A 1,387-nucleotide genomic window follows, 5' to 3' on the forward strand; every position below is an offset into this window, starting at 1 on the left:
TACCAAACTCGGTATGGTTATTGTACTTGCCACGTGTAAGCAAAACGTTGAAAATTATTGAAATCGGACTAAAATAACGGCCGATTCTCATATAACGGTAAATTTAAGAAATGCTTGAAGCTTCAATATTTCGAAATTGAAGGACGCTAATTTACTCAAAATTGATACACCTCGGCTTACCATCTAGCGGAAGGTTTCGGAAGGGTGAAAAAACATATATTTAATACTTGCGCCGGGTATTTAATGTTCGGCTCCGCCCGAACTTAGACTTTCTTACTTGTTTACATTTATGATGTATTTTTAGTAAATTAAGTAAGTTTTAATAATTATCACGCACTTATATATGTACGCACATTGTGATTACAGAACCGTTGATTCAACCATGGTTTCACACTGACATTAGAAAAGTGCAGCCACATCTAAGAAAATAACAATAAAAGAGAATAGTTTTTATCGTACCCATTTTGCTGCTCAGCGTTGAATTAGTAGTAAAATTGACAAGCGCCGCAGGCGAAAATTTTTTATAAAAAATCGCGCGATTTTTTATTAAAAATTTTCATTATTTATCGAAGTATTGATTTTTATGGCAAAAGCGCCGCAGACGAAAATTTTTAATAAAAAATCGCGCGATTTTTTATTAAAAATTTTTATTATTTATCGAAGTATTGATTTTTATGGAAAAAGCGCTGCAGGCGAAAATTTTTAATAAAAAATCGCTCGGTTTTTTATTAAAAATTTTCATTATTTATCGAAGTACTGATTTTTATGGAAAAAGCGCCGCAGGCGAAAATTTGTAATAAAAAATCGCGCGATTTTTTATTAAAAATTTTCATTATTTATCAAATTAACGATGTACGTTTTCAACATTTGTGTACTTTGAACTACAATAACACCAGTAAATATTATTTCCACCCGAAAAAAATAATACCGTTATGATCAGGAGTAAGACCCCTATCGATCCTAATATTATTATTTTTAATAAGAGCAATATATTTACGTATTGTACACTTATACTTCCTAATTATACACACTTATTTGTGTATTTTTTTAACGTATGGTAGCATACATTTTGTGTTACTGTCAGCCATTGTTATTTCTGCTTGTTTGTGAAATGTGCAAACGTTTGTGAAGACATTTATAAACGCGTTTAACTTAATTAATTAATTAAGAATTGTATATTAAAGGGGAAATCTCAGGCCGGGGTTTTAATGCAACTATTTTGAGGAGTGTGTACATAAATAAAGTGTTTATTGTGTGAAATAGCGCCGAGAGGTTAGTTCAATTTACAAACTTTAACAACAAATAACTTAAAAACTAGAGGCCTGCTGCGGCTAAAAGTATATATATTTGCAATCAGGAGAACTCCCTCTATCGTTCCATAGCTACC

This window comes from Rhagoletis pomonella, unplaced genomic scaffold (genome assembly GCF_013731165.1).
Source record: "Rhagoletis pomonella isolate Grant_MI unplaced genomic scaffold, Rhpom_1.0 Rhpom_scaffold_00006, whole genome shotgun sequence".
Lineage (NCBI taxonomy): Eukaryota > Metazoa > Arthropoda > Insecta > Diptera > Tephritidae > Rhagoletis > Rhagoletis pomonella.